The sequence below is a fragment of the Eubalaena glacialis genome, chromosome 1 (genome assembly GCF_028564815.1).
Source record: "Eubalaena glacialis isolate mEubGla1 chromosome 1, mEubGla1.1.hap2.+ XY, whole genome shotgun sequence".
In the NCBI taxonomy this organism is placed as follows: domain Eukaryota; kingdom Metazoa; phylum Chordata; class Mammalia; order Artiodactyla; family Balaenidae; genus Eubalaena; species Eubalaena glacialis.
Genome location: NC_083716.1, coordinates 188,418,370 through 188,439,502, shown reverse-complemented (window position 1 = coordinate 188,439,502; position 21,133 = coordinate 188,418,370). Strand labels below are relative to the sequence as shown.

General features: G+C 39.9%; 1 long non-coding RNA gene across 1 annotated transcript in view; it reads left to right on the top strand.

The window, feature by feature from the left end:
• LOC133099286 (uncharacterized) overlaps nucleotides 1-9,762 on the top strand; it is a 137,110-nt gene extending 127,348 nt beyond the window's left edge. Inside the window, exon 3 of the long non-coding RNA XR_009702314.1 lies at nucleotides 9,027-9,762. This is a non-coding gene — a long non-coding RNA (uncharacterized LOC133099286). The remainder of the gene's footprint in view (nucleotides 1-9,026) is intronic.
• Nucleotides 9,763-21,133: the final 11,371 nt, after the last annotated feature.

The window sequence follows — 21,133 nt, the reverse complement described above, 5'->3', positions numbered from 1 at the left end:
TTCTGATAAACACATATATGCACGTTTTCATAACCAAATCCTGCAAAAAGAAAGGGCGGAGCCTCTTCAAATAGAATAAGTAAAGGCTGAGAGGATTTTAAAAATAGAAGTCATCTCGTGAGCTATATTATTCCTCCTCATTGTGCTTAGCTATGGTACAATATTGATTTTTATTTACAACCTTTTATTTTTAAAGTGTAGATTATATTACTCTATGATACTACATTCCCTATCCAAAAAATTTGGGTGCAAAGACTAACAATTTTTTTCTAATTTTTATATTCATGCAAACTGTCACTGTTACAAATGCATAAGAATTAAATTCCACTTGGCTATACATTTAATGAGGCACCTAGTGGAGAACATAAATATATGACATGAAATTGGAAAAGCCCCAGAGAATCTGGGCACCAAGGTAGAAAACCTGAAGGGATGCTGCCTTAATTTCCCTCTCCAGGCTTTTCCACAGCAAAGCTCAGTTGTCCAGCTCACAGACACTTTCAAACTGGAATGACTTCAAAGGAAAAATGGTCACCATCTTTCCTATATCCTGTGATGAACTATAATTCTCAGGAAGACAAGAATTTAGGCATACAATTGGATTGGGAAGAAACGTTTTTTTAGCTTCTTATTACCAAACAAGATGGAGTCATACTCGCTCCCTAGAAAAGAATTCTGGGGCAGAGGCTTGCCTTTCAATCTGTTTGGTTTTATAACTTTTTAATAAACTGTCCTGAAGATGGCGCCACATGCTTAGCTATGTTACAACCTGCATCATTGTGTGATTCCGTCTGAAACCAAGTCCCTAATAGCTATACAGGTTTACAGAAAGATCTGTAGGAAATGCTACCTTGAAATGATATTCCTCTAGTAAAGCATAAAGATTAATCTAAGTCACTCAAGGAATAATCCGAAGAGATCTTTTTAAAATTTTCGGTTAGGGAAAGGAGTTACAGGAAAAAATACAGCAAATGCTATTTGGGAATGGCACGAATGGCACGTTCCGAAAGCCAAAATCCATCTCTGAACTTGTTCCTTCTCTTTTGTCCCCTCTTTGCAGTCAATGGCACCACCATCTCTCAAGTTGCCAGAGCCAGAAACTTGAATGACATCTTTGGTCCTTCTCTCCACTTTAAACTTCCCCACCAGCAAGGCCGCATCCAATCAATCACCCAGTCCTATCTATTCTAGTCCGTAAATGTCTCTCAGGTGTTTCCCGTCTCTCCGTTCCTTCTACCACCAGCAAAGTCTGAAAGTCCCAAGTCCCGTCCTCCCTGTGCCACTGCAGGAGAATGTTAGCTGTTTCCCCTTTCTCACAGCTTGCTCTTCTCAGTCTGCTCTCCACCCTCGACCTAGAGTGATCTTTCAAAAGACAGACCCAATCACGTAATCTCCCTGTTCACAATATTCCACAGCTCCCTAGTGCTCTCAGGTAAAATCCAAACCCTTTTTATAATCCAGTTGCCTCCTGCCATGGCCCCCCTTCCCCAGCTTCATCTTGCAGCACTGTCCTGCTTGTTCTTCGGCCCTCGTCCTAACAGATGTCTTCTCGGTTCCTGATATGTTCGCTTCAGGGCTCTTTCTTCCCACTGCTGCTGCTTGTGGCCCCAGAAACAGCTGCAGCTCACACCCAGAGCCATCACCACCTCCAGGCATCTAACTCATGCTCATCCTGTTGGTCTCAGTACAAACACACTTTCCTCATGGGAGAGACCCATCCAGTACATTAGGACCCAGCACGCTATGATTCCATAACACCCTGTTCTTTCCTACCTTCAATAGTCATCTCATTTTATCATCATCATCCATGTATTTTTCCCCTGCCAGATGATACATTCTGAGAAAGCAGGAACAGCGTCTGTCCCTAAGCAACATCCTTACAATGACCGCTGAGGCCTTTCATCATCCGCCTCTGTCACCTTACCTCCTGCCCTGGTTGCCTGCAGTTCTCCCTCGTTTCTTTGCTTCAGCCTCCTTGCTTGTTCCTCTCTGCTGCTCCCCCTGGTTGGCCTCTCTGCTGCTCCTGTAACTTTAGAGGCACGATCCTGCCTCAAGGCCTTGCTCCCCCTCCACCTAGAATGCACTTGCTCTAGTTCTGTGTGTGGCTCTCTCCCGAACCTGCTTCAGACTTTTATTCAAAGGCCACATTCTCAGTGGAGTCTTCTCCGACCACCCAGTGTATCACACCCCGCCCCCCCCAACATTCCAATCCCTCTCCTGCCTTTATTGTTCTCCTTAGCTCTGTCACTGTCTAATATACTTTCATGGTTTATTATCCACCTCCCTCCACTAGGATGTAAACTCTGTGAGGGCAGGGACTTTTGTCTCTCTGCTTCCTTACTGAATCTCCAGCACCTAGAGCTGTGCCCAGCACAAAGTAGTCAGTGGAACTCTTCATCCTAGTCCTGCCCTCGTGATTTCATAAACTAAGTTTTTTCATCTTTTTTGGTACTAAGTCATTCTAATTTATGGGTGGGAGGAATTTTATCTTCACCCCAAAAGTCTCCCCTCTTCCTGATTACTTTAGCTTCCTACTTTCAGAAGTAGTATGTCTTTTTGGTGGGGGTCAGAGAAATCAGAACTAAAAATGTCTTCCCATGAAAATATAAAAGTAGAAATGTACTGATGTCCTTTAAGTTTCAGTTGTTTCCAAATAATAATTTCCTGAAAACTAGGAGAACATTCAGTGTGAGGCCAGATCTACCAGTCTTGTTAAAAACATCTCCTCCTGAACAGCTCCTAAGGTGGTGGTTCCTTATCTCTCTGTTAATTGACGAGACACTCAGAAAAACTCTGATTCCCTCACATCACTGAGGCACATGCTAAAGATTTTTATGTTGAAACCCCTGGATTTGCCTAGCTGTACAACCAGCCTGATCATTTGGGTCGAAATGTGAGGTTTCTAAAGCCAAACCAGCTGTGCAGTTAGATGGAGCCCAATTTCCTGAGCAGGAAATGGCAAAGAAGAATCAGGTTAAATGAGTGCAATATAGGTACATAGTCATTTTGTAATATTTAACACCTTGCAATGATCAGCAACTCCAGGAGAAAACGACATTCATTCTCACAATATGTTAGGCTGATTCATGGCTAATGATTTATCACGGATGTTTGATTCGGCTTCCATTTTCAGAGTTATGAGTAAACAGATGCTTACCACCCTCTGATTTCAAGGGAATATCATATTGCAACTGCAATTAAGCCCAGTTTCTATATGAGCATGTGAAATATCGTTACAGAGAAAACTGAGAATGATCATTTATAATACAAAATAGGAGTGAAAGAAAGTCTCTTATACCAAAATTTGAATTTTTGACAGAAGACAAAGATTCCAGTTAATTAAAGCCAAAAGAAAGAGAACGTCTAGTGCTATGTTTGGTTGATAATATAAACACAAGATTTGAAAAAGCAGCTCATGTTTTTTCCCCATTACAAAATAGCAAAAGACTTGCCAGCAAAAAGGAAATCATGTGGGTACAATGAGAAAAGGGGGCTGAAGAGGCTGCTATTTAGTCACCTTTGTGAGGATTTGGGTGACACTTAGACTGTAAATGGTGAAGATAAAGTTTGAGGAAAGAAGCTAGAGAATAGCAGTCATCAATTGCATGTTCCTGGAGTGAAGTTCATCAATTGCATGTTCCTGGAGTGAAGTTCAGCAGAAAAGAAAAAGTCTACATGGTAATTTAATTAAAATAGGCATCCAGACCAGCAGAAATGGAGGAGAATGAGAGAGAGATGTGGAACGAGAAAAGATAACTTCCAGAAGAGTTCCCCATAATTGGGAGAGATAAGGGTGAAAGAGCAGAGGCATGGTCAGCATTCACACGTAAGAATGAAAAAAAGTGGCCAAGGAATGAATAAAGTTACAAAAACTAAGCTATATAAGTATCTTCCTTTCCAAAAGACTGATCATCAAAATTTGTTAAAGGGATTATATTTTCAAAGATTCTTCAAATTAACAGAAAGATGAAGACCAAACATAATGGAATAGACCTTCTGGAAAAGAAGTGTTCCTTAAAATTCCAGAGGAAATTCTTTTCAACAGAAGCCTAAATGATAAAACTAGGACGATGATTAATAATAGAGAAATCTACAACCATTCCTATTTGGTCTTGGAAGTGATTACCTTGATCAGAAAAAAATAGTGTATGTGAGTCCCAGATTTGGTTCAAAGGAAAACTGATTGGAAGAAGATGGTAAATCCTGAAAATAAAATACCTGCCTGGTCCCATATTGGAAAACCTCTCCCTTATATTGATACTATTAAAAAAAATTTTTTTAAACCCATGGAGGAACCGAAATGAAACACTCTGACCCACTTCCACCATGTGGAGTCCAAAAGTGTGAACAAATAGAAATCAACTTTCTCAAAATATGTTCCACTGAATGCTGTTGTCTGGTCATACACATTGGGAATTTCTGGGTTTAACAGAATTAAGCAAGTTTAGTTACTATTAGGAGAAGCAACCTGCTCTAGTCCTTGGGCATCCCTGTACATTCTTGCTGGCTGTGCCAACATTGCAAGACTCTGATCATTCCTTTCCTGGGCCATTTGTCATGGTTGTACTGCAGTGAGAGGCTTTGCAGCACGCAGCCTCAAGGAAGGAGGTAAAGTCTCCCTCTGGGAACAGACTTGAGAAAAGGGGTAGACTCCCCAAGTTCTTAGGTGAATTCCTCAGCTGTAAAACAAATCCACTGATGCACAGCATCCCCTGGGTCCCCTCTGCATTTCCTTCCAGGCTTTGGGGGACGAGGGGAACAAAGGCAAACATGCTACTCATGCTACTTGCTGTAATAAAGGTCTTTGTCTCTGACCCAGGAGTTTCATGTCTTCCCCCAGCATCCATAAAAAGGGGACAAGCTATCTTGCTAGTTGGAAGGGAGGTAAAATCCCTGACCCTGACACTTACTGTAGGATTTCTTAGGACAACCCTCCAAGGAGATGGCATGGTACAAATCATTTCCCAAACTTATTTGATCATGTAAATTCATTCTCCTATATAATTTTGCAACACATACCTTGGGAAACCCTATTTTAAGAATACTGATGCAGGTCTTGGTGAAATATGTACAGGACGCAGACCCTGATCACTCTTTTCCTGACCCATTTGTCATGGCTGGGTTGCAGTGAGCAACTTGCAGCATGCAACCTTGAGGAAGGAGGTAAAGTCTCCCTCTGGGACAGAAGCAGACTTGCTAGAGAAGAGGGAGATTCCCCAAGCTCAGAGGAGAATTCCTTGGCTGCAGAAAGACTTGCTCACCACCCCACCCCAAATGCATCTTTTTCAATGGCCTGCTATGCTACCCACAATTCCCACCATTTGAATGATTCCATTGGTAAAATGCATTTTTTCCAGAAGTTTCCTATTGAAATGCAAACACATTACCTGGAGGTGTGGTACATGAATATATTAATGCTTTAACTTAGATTAATACCTTAACATGGAGGAGATTTGAAGAGGGAGTTGGCCTCTGATGAGAAGTGGAGGGTGGACTATAAGTTTGGAAAGGTCCTGGGATTAAAATCGTGTGTGGGCAGAAGAGGCAAAACAGAAGCACTGTAGTGGTGAGTCCTCCTTTTCCCTCTCATCCTCTCCCCAAATATAGTACTTTGGGCCAGAATTTATGTTTTAAATGAATTACCGAAATGCTTATCTTGCCCCTTTCTTCTCTCTTAAATGTCTTCTTTTTCCTTCTGAACTGCAAATTTGTCAGTCCCACCAAATGAGAAGGTAAAAATCTGGATATTAGTTTTTTTTAGAGGAGGCTTGAGTCAGCATCATTTAGCGGAACAGGAGAGGAACTTTCAGGCTATTGGGCAAATGTTTTCAAAACAAACTCTTCATCCCTTGAGGACATTTTTCAAGGGGCCCCAACAGGACGAGCAGAAGCCAAGGCTTTATCCTTACACTTCCCGACTCTGCTGAATGCCAGTCTTGCTAGTCTGGTGTCTGTGGTTGTTTTGTTTTATGTGTTTTTGGTTTTTTAAGCAGGAAATTGGGAGGTTTATAGTAGGTATGGCTCAATAATTCTTTCAGTTCTAACAGTTTCTGCTTGAAAACCATGCATATTCTAATGCTTTTACTCGAGTCACAACTTTCTAGAAGCTGCTATCACAGTTATTTAACTTGTACATGATTTTGCTATGTTCTCATCACCATTTGGGGAAAGTTATTCAGAGAGAATGAACTAGGGGTTTTTGTATTTGCTTTCTTAAAAAAAAAAAAAAAAGGTTATGTGTCCTCGGCGCTCAGGTCATTGTGCTACAGGAAACTGAGCTTTTCCATGAAAAAAAAGTCTTTCCCTGTGGTGTTTACAGCATGTTCCACATACATCAGGTTTTATGCTACTTCAAGGACCAGTACCATGTTATCCTACAATGGCATTTCAAACATCACCATGCCAGATGGGCTATTACAAGAAAAATGTAAAATGTTCCAGAACAGCCAATTAAATTTCTTTGTGTTTTATAACCAGATCTAACAGAATATAGTCTCTCTGGAAGAAAATATTCTTGGATCAACCAACTCTCAGTTCTCTGTCATATTCAGGGGTCATTTTCATTCATAGAAAGCCTCTGAGAAGTGAGCAGGAAAGCTTGACCCTGACGCTGGACACATTGTATAAAGTGCAAGGTCATTTGGGCCTGATGAATTCTAAATCCTCAGGGCACATGAGCCGCCCTTTAACATAATCCTCTTCTGGATTCCTACATGGTGAAAGCTCCAACACAATGAGAAATAAATATGACTGCGTATAGACTCTCTGGTTCTTAAAAAAAACATTTCCAAGCAAACTGTGAAAAACAAGACTGCCTGCAGGATATTTTCATTTCTGATTGCAGATGGGACACCCCTTTGGCTCCTTATAATTCACATCACAACGCCCTAGTCCTTCCAGGGATTTCACAGCATTTTCTGGCCTAGAAAGGTCATTTACATTCAAGATCATCAATAGATTGGCATTGAGCCTAAGAAGTCACCCACTGACAAATTATCACCAAAAAATATGAATATTTTCTGTTCACTTTTCAAAGTCTCCAGAGAATTCTTATTAAAAAATTTTCCTTCCATTGAAACAGATGGAGCAAAATATTTTAGCAGCGGGCAGTTTTTTGGTTGCTTTGTTTCATTTTCTCTCAAGGGTTATTTTTTTAAATAAATCTTTTAAAATAAATAAATTAACTTATTTATTTTTGGCTGCGTTGGGTCTTCGTTGCTGTGCGGGCTTTCTCTAGTTGTGGCAAGCGGGGGCTACTCTTCACTGCGGTGCATGGGCTTCCCATTGCAGTGGCCTCTCTTGTTGCGGAGCACGGGCTCTAAGCGCACGGGCTTCAGTAGTTGTGGCGCGTGGGCTTAGTTGCTCCGTGGCATGTGGGATCTTCCCGGACCAGGGCTCGAACCTGTGTCCCCTGCGTTGGCAGGCGGATTCTTAACCACTGTGCCACCAAGGGAAGTCCCAAGGGTTATTTTTTGTTAAGAGGGGAAAATGCATTTTTAGTTTACTCAGAATTAAAAGTTAGTAGTAAAAGCAGGAGTTGCTTTTCAAATGCCACTAAAATGGCCCTTCTATACCATAGCATCCCTTATGTTTAGAGCTGGTGAGCACTTTTAATATCCCCTTTTGCTGGTGCCCAAGGTTGCTGGAATGCTCAAGTGACTGCAGAAGACCTTGTTTAGCTCAGAAAATTCCCTCTGGTTCTGCCTCGTCTCCTCTTTCGACTCTTCTTACTCCTTTCTGGCTGCCTCCATTGTATCCCATGGCCTTCTTGGCTTTAATTATGCTCCATCTTAGATGCTGTTGACACCCTTCCCATAGCCCCTAGGACCTTGCCATTTAGTGCATGCTGACCAGACTTTCAGCTGCCAGCACATGCATCTCATTGTAGAGCCTGCTCTGCCCATGTGCATGGGAGCAGCCCTCATCAATGGCTGACAGAAATTGGTGGACACAACTTTATCTATCTTACGGTTTTATCTGTCTATGATACCTCAGTAAAGCTGAGTGGGAAAGAAAGGAAATTGGTGTATACATACCCAGCTCCCAGCTCCCAGCTCCCTCGCACTCAGTGGAATAACTCTGAGGTATATGTTCTTCAGTGGCTTCATGATTTCTCTGGCAGTTTTAAGCTCCAGGTACCCACAGTGGTAATTCCCTGATAACACATCCTTTATTCACTTCCTTTATTTTCCTGTATCACTTCACCATTCCGCTAACTTATGTTTTCTGGGATAACCTCCCAAAGAAATACTTGGTTTGTTGTCTCAGGGCCTGCTTTTGGGGAACCTTAATCAAGATACTGCAACTGTCAGTATTCTTTTCTTACGTGCTTTCATCCTATATTTAAGTGATGTCATACTCTATGTTCAAACTACCAGCCAGATAACATCCCAGCTCCAGCATCCTGGATCCCTACACATTTTAGGGCAAGGCTGAGAATTAGAAGTCATATTTATACTAGAAAGGTATGATTTCATTAGCAATATATTTTTCTTTTATTATATATTTATCTCCCTAGGTAAATTGACCTGTTATACTAATATGTTAATGATTCGTAAGTCTGTGTCTCCAGGCCAGAGCTCGTTCCCTCTCTCTCTCTCTCTTGATTTTTGCACATGTATATTGAATGGCCTACTTGTCACTTGGCTATACCCACTCCCATCACATTTAGCATAAACAATCTTTAGCTCAAGAAATTTCCTTTTAACCCTGTTCTGCCCCCAGGCTTTCCAGTGATGCACCCAGTTGCTTAAGTCAGAAACCAGGGAAAAGCCTTGACAACTCTCATTTAACCCATTATCAAAGAGACATGTGTTCAGCTACAAGTAGTAAACAACTCAGTTTACACATCCTTTATTAACAGCAGCTTAAGTGCTATTGCTTTATGTTTCTCACATAACATGTAGGTTCAAGGTAGGTGGCTGTGGTGTTGATTCAATAACTTTAAAATGCCTAACAATATTTTTGCAATTCACTTGGCATTGCCCAATGGAATCAAGACAGAGCTGCATCATTTTCTCTTTCAGGAAAACAGAAAAAAGCAGCAGCAGCCATGAGTCCACCAGGAAACAAAGCTTTCCCTGAAGAACCTCTGAGCAGACTTCTCTGTACGGCTCATTTGTCAGAGAAGCCAGATGACTGACCCAGCTGCAGGGGAGACCAGAAAGTGGGGAACAGGATCACTATGATTGTATTACCCCATCAAGATCCATTGACTCGAGATGAGCACATTGGCACCTCAAAAAACGAAGAAGAAAGTGAAAACAGATATTGATTAAGTAATTTGCAACATCTGCAACAAACACCACCCTCCTGCCAATCAAACATCAGGTTAAGTCTACTCTATCCCTTAAATATCTCTAAAATGTGTCTCATTTATCACTACCCCCACTTTAACCTAAATTACTATCATCTATGCTCAGGATCAGACCATCAGACTCTTCATTGTTTCTCTGCTGTATAATACTGTTTCTTCCTTCCAATTTCTTCTCCAACTTTATCCAGTGTGATCTTTCATGGAGTTAAATCTGAACTTGTTATTCATTTGGCTTAAACCACTTCAGCGGCAAACACCAGGCTATTTCTTTCCTCTGCTCATCTGGTCCCCCCTGCGTAGTAGGGGGGGGACCAACCACTTCACCAACCACTCCCACTTACCCACGTGTAGCTAATTCCTAATTATCCTTTAAGGTTTTCCCTCACTCTTCCCATCACATCGCTCATCTCTCAGCTAAGGTAGGTGCAACTTCATGTGTTCTCAAATAGTGTATTTGTATTGTATAATTGTTCTGTTTAATACAATTCTGTATTATCATTTTCTCATATCGTTGTCATCACTACTGAATAGAGTTTCTTTAAAATTAAAGCTTTTGTTTCATTCACAGCCAGGTCCGTACCACACAGCACAATACCTGGCACATAAGCATTCTGCTAATGCTTATTGAATAACAGTTTGATTAATTGAAGAAGAATACTTGCATATTGTTGTTAATTGGGTAGACACCTGTAATAAAAGAATGAACAAGAGACAGCATAACAAAATTACAGAGTGTGGAGTCTGGATCCTTACAGACTATCTCCACAAGGTCAGCTCTGTGACCTTCAACCAGCTAAGTTAATCTCTTTGTGCAAATTTCCTCATATGTAAAATGTAGATAATGATAATACTAAAAAGGCTATAATAAGAATTTTAAAAGTAAATGCTTATAATTGTAAGTAATGCGTAGAGTAATACCTGACACATGATAAATGTTACAAATGTTTTTTAAATAAGTAAATAAGACAGTCATGATTCCTGTCCCCACAGAACTTACAGTAGAGGTCAGTGCTGTCCAATAGAAATATAAGGTGAGCCACAAATATAATTTAAAATTTTCTGGTAGCCAGATTAAAAGTGATTAGATTACAATTTAAATTAATTTTAAGAATTTATTTAAACTAACACATCAAAATATTATCATTTTAACATGTAATCAATTTCTTAAAGTTATTAATGAGATACTTTGCATTTTTTTATTTTGCATAAGTCTTTGAAATCCAGAGACTGTTTTATACTTACAGCACATCTCCATTCACATGCTTAATTTTCATCTGTTACTGAAACTGTATTTAGATTGAATAAACTTACAGTTGAAAAAGTAAGACACATATCCAAGTTGTTCTAAATATACTTAATAATTTGTCCATCAATGACCCAATCATTTTAAAATTTAAATTTATTAAAATTAAATAAAACTAGGAGTTAACTTCCTCAGTCACGCTAGTTATTTTTAGTGTTTAACAGCCACATATTGGACAGCACAGGACCAGAGAAAAATATGAGTAAGCGGACAATTATAGAATGTGATGAAATGCTACGTTAGGACAAGAATAGAGTGCTCTGGGAGCACATAGTAGGGGTGCTGACATAGCTTGGGCAGACGGAACTTATGAAGGGGATTTTCCTGGAGAAAATGCTGTCTGTTCTGAGATCTCAAGGATAAGAAGGAGCGAGTAGGTGATAAAGAGGAAAGAGCGTCTGACGGAAGAAATGGTGCTGGATGAGGGGAAATGTAGCATTTTCACAGACCTGAGCATGTTTCAGAGCGACAAATGCAGAGTGTACATGTGTGTGTAACAAGTCGAAATGCGTTAGAAGGGAAGACGTGGAAAAGGGAGCAGTTGAGAGGGAGGCTAGACAAGTAAGCAAGGGAGGAAATCATGAGAGGTTTTGTGACACATGTGAAGGGGGCCAGACTATCCAGAAGGCAAGGAGGAGCCACTGAAGGATTTAAACAGGGTAGTGACATGATCACCATATGCTTATTAAAGGTCATTCTGGCTACAGTATGAAAAAAGTTTAGAAGACAGAAACCATGGCTGGCACCTCATGCCCATCAGGATGGCTACTATCAAAAAACAGAAAATAACAGGTGTTGGTGAGGAGTTGGAAAAGTTTTCACCCTTGTGCTTTGTTGGTAGGAATGTAAGTTGGTGCCACCACTATGGGAGAGAGTATGGAAGTTCATTAAAAATTAAATTAGAAGCATATACCCCAAAGTATGGAAAGCAGCTCTCGGAGAGCTATTTGTGCGCTCATGTTCATAGCAGCATTATTCACAAAAGCTAAAATATGGAAGCAACCCAAGTTGCTCATCCACTGATGGATGAGTGGATAAGCAAAATGTGATAGATCTACAGTGGAATATTATTAGGTCTTAAAAAGGAAGGAAATTCTAACACATGCTACAGCATGGATGAAACTTGAGGACATTATGCTCAGTGAAATAAACCAATCACAAAAAGACAAATACTATATGATTCCACTCACAGGAGGCATCTTGAGTAGTCAAAATGATAGAGACAGAAAGTAGAATGGTGGTTGCCAGGGGCAGGGTGGGGAGAATACGGAGGTATTGTTTAATGTGTGTGGAATTTCAGTTTTGCAAGATGAAAAGAGTTCTGGAGATTTATTGTGGTGATGGTTGCACAACAATATAAATGTACTTAAATGCCACTGGATTGAACACTTGAAAAAGATTAAGATGATAAATTTTATGTTATGTGTATTTTACCACAATAAAAAAGTGGCTGGACATCAAGTTAAAATATGGTAACACTGTGGTGCAGTCAAGAGATAAAGATGGGAGCTGAAATGGGGTAAGAGAAATATGGACAGAAAGAAGTGGGTTGATTTCAAGGATATTAGGGGTACAATTAACAAGAATTTATTGGTGATGGATTTTAATCAAGTGTAAGGGAGAGTCAGGAGGCAAGCTATGTCCCAGATTTCTAGCGTGAAAAACTGGTGTGGAGAGTGATGATACTGGCTGAGACAGGAAACCAAGAGGAGACATAGATTTGGCTGGGGCTGGGGGTGAGGAGAAATGGGTTCACCTTCAGATACATGGATTTTTAGTTGCTTGCAATGAACCGAAGGGGAACTGTCTAGCAAGGAGTTGGGAATATAGGTCATAATTTCTGGAGACAGATCTTAGAGCCACTCTCAAATGGAGGATAATGAAAGCTGTAGGACTGGATGATGTCCAAGGAGTATGCCCTGCATATTTATGTTGTCTGCCAACACATTTGGTTTTCTTTTGAGTATTTTGCACTTCCTCACCAATAGTCTGTGTGATTTGAGTAGGGGTCCCTCTCTGGCCCCAAGGATAGAATAGGAAACCCAGATCTAATTCAAGTAGAAGATCTCATACTCTTGGCCACAGTGATTGGGGTATAGGAGTGGCAGCCTAAGCTAGTAAAAAAGTGGGAACCTAAAAACTTGTACAGGAGCTACTGATAAAGAAGGCCTATTCTGTTTGATCCCATTGGACTAGAACCTGGAAAAATAAGAAACTAGAGCTAGCAGCCATCTTGCTACCGTGAGAGTGACAGTCACTGGAGGTCATCACATAGAGCCTGAGAAGAAAACCAACACATAGATTTGAGGTGAAGAAAAGCTGAGTTCTTTTTATGTCATTTCAGCCATGAATCCAGCCATGGCTGAAATAAGACCTACCCTGGACATTTCAAAATGTGAGCTAAAAAAAAAATGCCTTTTTTCCCTTAAGCTAGATTGAGTTGAGTTTTCGGTATCTGTGTCATAATGAATACAGGCAGTCCTCACTTTGCATGGTAGTTCAGGACCATAAAAATGACTTTGCAAGCTGAAACCATGCAGTGATCTTAATAATCAATAGGAAGAATTACAATTGGTCTATGACCTTTAAAATGTTTTAATCAAAACATTAAAAACTCTATTTGGGGGAATTGAAAAATATTAGTTTTATAATATTTAGTACATGAAAATTTAAAACATTAGAAATATTGAGAATTGAAGTGTTTTATTTCTTTGTACAAAACTTATCAAAAGGAGTTTAAATAGTCTTTGCCTTCTTATCATATAACTTAAGATACAGAGTGAGGGACTTCCCTGGTGGCGCAGTGGTTAAGAATCCACCTGCCAGTGCAGGGGACACGGGTTCCATCCCTGGCCCTGGAAGATCCCACATGCCACGGAGCAACTAAGCCCCTGTGCCACAACTACTGAGCCTGCGTGCTGCAGCTACTGAAGCCCGCGTGCCTAGAGCCTGTGCTCCACAACAAGAGAAGCCACCGCAATGGGAAGCCCGTGCACCCAAACGAAGAGTAGCCCCTGCCCGCCGCAACTAGAGAAAGCCCACGTGCAGCAACGAAGACCCAACGCAGCCAAAAATAAAAATAAATAAATTAATTAATTTTAAAAAAAGATACAGAATGAGCATCTTTTCTATGACTTGGCAAGTTATCAGACTCCTTACTAAGTTTGGATCAGCTTCCAACATTTTGTCTTTTGTACTTTCAGTGCTGTGAAATATTTCCATGACTTCCTTTAATATGAAGGTTTTTTTTTTTTTTTTGCCAGTGTCACTTCCTCTGGGACATCATTCTTTTTGTCAACAGCCACTTTCCTCATTTATATTAATATGTCCCCTTTATGAAATTTCTGTGACTGCATGTCTAGAGTCCCTGGAACAGTGACAGGCTCAACATTCCCACAGTCAGCTATTTCTCTTGTAACTCCATTTGCTTTCAGTTCGAATTCTGCAAAATCATGCCAATTTCTGAAACAATGAAATCAGCCTTTACTGTCAGTAAAAGGTTCTTCTTCAGTCTTCTTGTAATTACTGTCTTTTTCAACGCAGCACCCAGCTTTAACGTTTGGCCTAAATGCTAGTTAAACTGATTGGATTTTTTCATTACAGTCTTCAATCCAAAGTAGAAGTAAATTCTCTATTTCCACCATTAGCGGCTTCTTGTTCTGAAGGCAACTTAAACTAAACAATATTGAAGCCACGTTACCTTGTTTTTGATTTATCAGACTTTTTCAATATTGTTCATTCAGTGGCTTCGTGCAGCCCAGGTCTCATCCTGGCTTTATTCTGCTGTCTCCATTTTCAAATCTAATCACATCCAATTTCACTTCTGCATTATCACTTTTATTTTCTTTGCTGAACTTTCATTTTTTTCTATTATTCATTTTTGTTAAATGTCATACAAGTTTATCACCGAGAGACAAGGAGACAACCCAACTACAGGCTTTGCTGTCTGTGCATGAACTGAATAACTGATGTACAATGGCAATCACCAACAGACTTTGAAAGAAGTGATGTGGTTGGTCACTGATTATGAAGCACGTCTGTTATTTACGTAGGGATTTGTGGAGCTAGCCGTGAAGTTTATATTTTATGCAATTACTCACAGTTAATATACTGTGTAACTGAAATCTGAAGCATGTTATTGGGGGACTGGGTTATTTAACTAAATCGTGGTCGCATGTCAAAACTCTTCAAAGCAATGACTTCCTTACTACCCAACAGAGATTGTATAAGGAGAAAACAGAAGAAGGGAAGAAAGCCTAGGAGAGAACCCTGAGGAAAACCAATATTTAATGGATGGCAAAAGAAGAGAAACATGCATGATAACTTATACAGAGTGGCCAAAGAAGTAGTAGGAAAACCAGAAGCACGTGATATCACACAGGGCAAGAAAAGAGATTGCTATCGCATTTGCCACTTCTTTAAATTGAGATAAAACTTTCATCCCATAAAATTCACCATTTTAAAGTGTACAATTCAGTAGTTTTTAGTATATTCACACAGTTGTGCAACCATCATCATTATCTAATTCCTAAATATTCTTATCACCCCAAAAAGAAACCCTATACCCATTAGCAATCACTACCCATTCTCTCCTCTTTCCAACCCCTGGAAACTACTGATCTACTTTATGTCTATATGGATTTACCTATTCTGGACATTTTATATAAGTGGAATTATACAGCATATGCCCTTTTGCATCTGATTTCTGTCATAATATCTTCAAGGTTTTTCCGTGTTGTAGCATCTATCAGTACTTATTACTTTTTGTGGTTGAATAATATTCTGTTGTGTGAACATACCATATTTATTTATCCATTCATCAGGTGATGGAAATTTGAGTTATTTCTACCTTTGGGGTATTATGAGTAATGTTGTGACAAATATTTATGTAAAAGTTTTTGTGTGAACATATGTTTTCAATTTTCCTGGGGCTATACCTAGGAATAGAATTGCTGGGCCATATGGTAATTCTAACTTCTTGAGAAACCACCAGACCATTTCCACCATTTTATCTTCCAAGCAAAGTGTGAGGGTTCTTTCAGTTCTTTTTTTAAAAAAGGCTTATATGTGCATATTTCTTCTCATTCTGCATGTCTAGTTTCTCATTTCATTTCACCAAGCACATTTCCTCCTTGCATCTTTGACTTCCATATCCTACATTTGATAAAGTTACCTTCTAACTAGGCAAATAATAAATTTTCTTCATACTGCAAGTGACTGATGGCTTTCTTATCCCATACTGTATGCAATTAATTTAAACTATGCAGAGCATAAGGTCTCTCACATACCTCATTTGTCCAAGATGTTTATAACCACCCAAAACATTTCCAAAGTTGATTCAATATGGATAAGAACCCTGACTTTATTTACCTTCCCTTTCCCTTCAATTAAATTTATTTAATCTAATTCAGTACTTTTGGGATAAACAATCTTCATAATAATCTTGTGGTAGGTGGTGCAAAGTGAAGCAAATGGCGTTTCACTTTGAAAGAAGTATCTTAGTGTTCTCCACTTCACTGGACCCCCAGAAGCTTCACTGAGGTGTCAGGCTCCTAAATTTTTCTTGGATATACTTCCCATCCTCTGGCATGCATAAATCTCTTCAATGCATCTAGAGTCTGTCACTTCCTACATTCAACATCTATCAGCATGACGCCATTGATGTAGTGGACCAGTATGATGTTCTGTAGAAGGGTGAGATGATCAAATCCTTGAAGGCTAAATTATTGCATACACCTGAAATAGAATGTGTCAAAGCAAGCTCCTTTGGGTGCTCTCTGTTTATTGGGGTGAAGAAAAAAACAAGACACTTGTGAGAACAAAGCTGAATACCAGGTAGCAGGGTTGTGTTGACTTACTCAACTAAAGAGATCATATTGAATAGCACCTGCATTTAAAATCATCACTTGTTTAAATTTACAGTAATCCACTGACATTCTCCAAGACCCAGCGGTCATCTGCACAAACCAAAGAAAGGTTTCGTTGTTGTTGCTGCTGCTGTTTTTTATGGGGATATGACAGGAATCACTACCTGTGTTTGTATGCATATGAGTTCGTTTGCTGGAAAGAGATCCAGAATGACACAGGCACAAACAAGATGAAAATTTATTTCTCACTAAATGAAAGTCCTGGTATAACCAGACTAGAGCTGGCATAGTGGTACTATCCCTGACCTAACTCCTCTCTTGTTCTTACACTGTCACTCAGGTGGTATCTTGGTGTGCATTTCAGCTGGCACAAAGGGGAAAAGGAGAAGGGGTAGATGCATCACTTCATTATAAAGGCAAGATCCAGAAATTGCTCTCATCATTCTCATTCACATCTCATTGGCCCAAACTTAGTCAGATTGTACCTAGGTACAATATGTATGGCAGGAAAATGTAACCTTTTTTCTGAGTGGCTATTTTCCTAGTTAAAATTTGGAGATATTACTTCTATGAGAGAAAAGGGGAGCACAGCCACTGGGAGACAAGTAGTAGCTACTGCCACAACACCTTACACATTTCAAACCTGTGATGCTGGACTAGCCTCTGCAATTCCCCCAGCGTGCAGCTTTACTTTGGATAAGGACAGGAAGCTCCAGATGTTTTGTTGAGCCCTTTGTTGCATAATAACGCTCATTCGGGGGATCAGGGAGACAACATGGACATTCAGTCATCTCCATAAGCAGAAAATGTAGAAACAACCACAGTATGGGTTTGCAGACCCACGGGTACCACTGTAGCAGAATTAGACCCCAAAATTCAATTGTCATCTCGCTTTAATATGTCCCTATTCTGCTGGGTATATAATTGTGACATCCTGGACTGTGTTACTTTAGAGTCAGGGGCCAATAATTCCTGAAAGATCCAGCGATTTCCCTTTTTTAAAAAAAAATATATTTATTTATTTATTTTTGGCTGTGTTGGGTCTTCGTTTCTGTGCAAGGGCTTTCTCTAGTTGCGGCAAGTGGGGGCCACTCTTCATCGCGGTGCGCGGGCCTCTCACTATTGCGGCCTCTCTTGTTGCGGAGCACAGGCTCCAGCCGCGCAGGCTCAGTAGTTGTGGCTCACGGGCCCAGTTGCTTTGCGACATGTGGGATCTTCCCAGACCAGGGCTCGAACCCATGTCCCCTGCATTGGCAGGCAGATTCTCAACCACTGCGCCACTAGGGAAGCCCCAGCTATTTCCCTTTTACAGCTGCACAGTTACCTTGGTAAATAGTCAAAGCTACTCTTGAAGGAGGCTGAGAGAAAGATTTATGGGATATGCTTGTGATACCACCAGGTCTTTCTTCAAGGTTGGCTGGCTTCCTCTATATACAAAGAACTGTGGGTTTAGGACAGACTCAAGTTTGGGAATTGGGTGAGCAGCCATGATGACATTATTGTGACTTGTGTTATGCCACCATTGGGTTTTATCACTGATGTGTTATTATCATTTCGCTCTAATTCATTCCTTGGAATCCCCTGAAAGGTTAAGCTACTACCCCAGATTTCTCTTTTAAATCACCCCTATCACCACTCTAACTCTGCTGCTAGAATTTTACATTATGGTAAAAATTCCACTTTGCCTCTGATTCATATATGATGTTCCATGGCCTGTCACCCTAGAAACCCATGATCACAAACATTGTCAGGAATCCCAGTTCCAAAAGTAACATCCCCCTCCTTCCTTCCCAGCCTGGAAAGAAGATTTTTTTGAAGATGCTGTTGATCCCAAAGCAATGCACACGTGTTAGTCATAGGTAGGCATAGTCAGGAGGTAAGCAAGAATGTTGCACATAATGAATTCATTCTTTTTCTGCTTAAAACTTGAGACTGATTTTTCTGTATCACATCAAGAATTTTTGTGTATTTCAGCTTCATGCTATGTGGATCATTTTTGAATGTACATTTTAGTCAACCTTAGAGCAAACAATGAGAACTGTCCCCAGGGGCTTCAGCAGCAATTTGAATTCAAAATTATTAATAATTATAACAGTATCCATAAATCCAGCCTGATCTAAGGTAATATTCTATCCTGCGTAGACTAGTATGTTCAGAATTTATTTCTATGTATTTGCCCCTTATTTAGGGAACTAATGAGCAAAACCCTTGCAATTATTTACTAGCCTTCTCCTGAGAATGGCATTGCTCTTGCCTCAATGGAGCCCTGCTGGAGTCTGACACCAGTCATAGCTGGAAGCAGTGACAAGTGGGAGGAATGGAGCATGAAGAGAATTTCCATTTGTTGCAAGTTGAGTACTTCAGGCAAACCTTCAAGTAAACCCAGACCAGCCTCGCTGGATATGGCAGGAGGAGGTGCTATAAGTTGGACATAAGTTGGCCAAGGAGGATCTCAGTGTAGTTTGAGTATTTAGAGTACTTGGAGCCATCTAAATTCTCCCAAATGTTGCCATTATAATTCTGTTTTGCTCCTTTACAAAAGAGCTCTGCAGGTGGTTGTGGTGGAGTATTGGGAACCTTTAATGGTTCTCAAAAGTTATTATGCCTCAGAATCACATGGAGGGCTTCTTAGATTTCCGGGCCCCATTCCCAGTTTTCTGTTTTTGTATTTCTAGGATGAGGCCCAAGAATTTCCTTTTCCAGCAAGCTCCCAGCTGTTGCTGCTGCTGCTGACCCAGGGACCACATTTTGAGCACCACTGTACTCCCTTGTAATTTAGCAACCTCTGTGTGATGTCTGGCTATATCAATTCTGTAGTTATAAGTGATTGGAATTTTTTTAGAGATATCAGAAATTCCTTAGCTTCTTGACTGTGTCTTGTATAAGTCATATTCTTTCTTGAAGTTACTCAGTGTAGCTCGTGGCAGACAGCCCACCTCTACATCCCTTATATTCCTGTGCTCCCATAATGGTCCATTGCAGCAGCCAGTCAGTGTGGTACTTCATTCCAGGTGACCACAGGTGATAGGTTATAATCAACTAATCCATTGCTGGGTGTCATGGATTACTGTCATCTCCTTCTTTAATAGCTTTAACCCAATCATATTTTTTAAAAAATCAACTGATCACTTATTTCCATTTTCTTCATGTTCTGTTGCCCACAAACCCTTCTGGTACCAATTATCAAACAGGAAGGAGTTCTTAATTACAGACAGTATAATCAACTCTAGCTGGAATCTGTACAAATGGATTTCATGATGGGTTTAGAGAACTCACAGAAATGTTAGGAGGCCTGAAGAAACAGACTCTAGCCTGAGATTCCAGGTGTGATATCAAAAACTATATCATAGAGGTAGGCTATTAAGAAAACTACTGCCTTTCTAGAGTCAGGAAATTGACAAATCAGAAAGTTATCCCCACATCTGCAGGCTTCAGTATCTTGCACCAGAATTTTTGCCAGCCAAATAAATCCCCTGTCTTCTGACTCCTCCTTGTAACTTGGTTCTAAATAAAAACCTAATGCATCTGATTAGCAAAACATGTACCACATCTAGGGCATATAGAAAACATTGTAAATTTATTCCTTTGTGGTAGCTTTCCAGCCTTTTCCCTCTAGAAAAGCTTGCAAGAAGGGAATGAGTTGGGTGCTGAGTAAAGCAATCCATAGTATCTGCTACAGGTAGAAAGTTCATTATGATTGTGCATGGCTGCCTAAAACAGTGTAGAATTGAGAGGATCATCTTGCTGAAAAGGAAAGTGCACCCAGAACATGGTGGGCCACAGCGTTTCCCCAAATATTTGCTATTCTTCATTCTTAATCAAATTGGTAGTCAGGTAATCTGAATAAAAGTGAAAGACTCTGCCCCTTTCTGGATGTGTAATTTGGAACAAGTTATTTACCTTCTCTCTTTCCTCATCTATAGAATGTCAATAATAAAGAAAATAATAATGCATATTCATAGAGCTGTTCTGACGATTAAATGACAGAACTTTTCTATATTATTGAGCACAATCCCTAGCACATAAACACGGGTTTAATGCTTACTAGCAGGTGTAGTTACAGTCTTAAAATTCTTGAAACACTTATAAGTGTAGGATATTGATATCTCACTTGAACAGGTATTTTTTGGTTAATTACAACATCTAAATCCCTAAGCAACCTGGAGGAAATTGCATTTTTTCACAGCAGTATATCGTTTAGCTATTACTGCATGTCAAACCACCCCAAAATTTAGTGTGTTAAAGTAACATTTATTATTTCTCATGTCTCTGTGGGTCAGCTGAATGCTTCTGCTGATCTGGGCTAGATTTGTCAGGACTCTCTTTTTTCATGGTCTCTGGTATAGCTCAGATCACAATGCTTCAAAATTAGTAGTTTCTAGGACTCTCCTGTGTACCAATGTTGATGGTTTAGTACAGTGGTTTGTAGATACTCATATAATAAAGAATAAGAAATCAAAGAAGCCACAACTGTCAAAATCCAATTGTTAAAACTCATTTTAAAATATTTATAAACATAGGTTTATAATCTTCAAATAGAAAAATATTCATGTCACATATCTGGTTATTGTCAATGAAAGAATTCCATTCACTGCATTGAAACAGAAATAAGATTACTTGTCAGTTCAATTATGAATGTAAAAAAAA